Below are 759 nucleotides of genomic sequence, written 5' to 3'. Positions count from 1 at the left end.
GGAGTCCTGCTGGATCAGACCAGCGGTCCATCTAGTTCAGCCTCCTGGTCTCATACACTGGCCAACCAGTTCCGCCAACAAAGAACACAGGGCCAAGGCCTTGAACACACATGAACCCACGAAGCTGCCTTCTACTGAATCAGACCTTTGGTCTACCAAGGTCACTGTTGTCTACTCAGACTGGCAGTGGCTCTCCAGGGTCTCAGACGGAGGTCTTTCCCATCGCCTCCTGCCAGATCCTTGTACCTGGAGATGCCGGGGATTGAACCCGGGACCTTCGGCATGCCAAGCAAACGCTCTACCCCTGAGCCACACAGCCCCTCCCCTTGATGTTACCTCCTAGCACTGGCATTCGAAGGTTGACTGTTCCTGGATGTAGAAATTCCCTTTAGTCACCATGGCAAGTGGTGATCATTAGTTCTCTACCCCATTTAATCTTCCTGTGAAAGCCATTCATGCTGGTGGCCATCACTCCATCCACCGGCAGCAAATTCCACCATTGAATTACTCGTCGAATAAATATTTCCTTTCCCTGTCCTGAATCTATTGACCATCAGTTTCATTGGGTGAACCCAAGTGTTTGGGAGAGGGACAAAAGAAGTTAACTTTCTCCACCTAGGGCTGTCAACTCCGGCGTGGGAAATTCCTGGAGGTTTGGGGGCAGAATCAACGGAGGGGGGGAATTTCCACCGAAAACCTGTGGTCTGTCCATACAGTCTGCCATTTTCTCCGGGGGAGCCCGTGTGGTGTAGCGGTTCA

This window comes from Gekko japonicus, unplaced genomic scaffold (genome assembly GCF_001447785.1).
Source record: "Gekko japonicus isolate JY-2015 unplaced genomic scaffold, Gekko_japonicus_V1.1 scaffold2983, whole genome shotgun sequence".
Classification (NCBI taxonomy): domain Eukaryota; kingdom Metazoa; phylum Chordata; class Lepidosauria; order Squamata; family Gekkonidae; genus Gekko; species Gekko japonicus.
Note: the sequence above shows the minus strand (reverse complement) of the source record.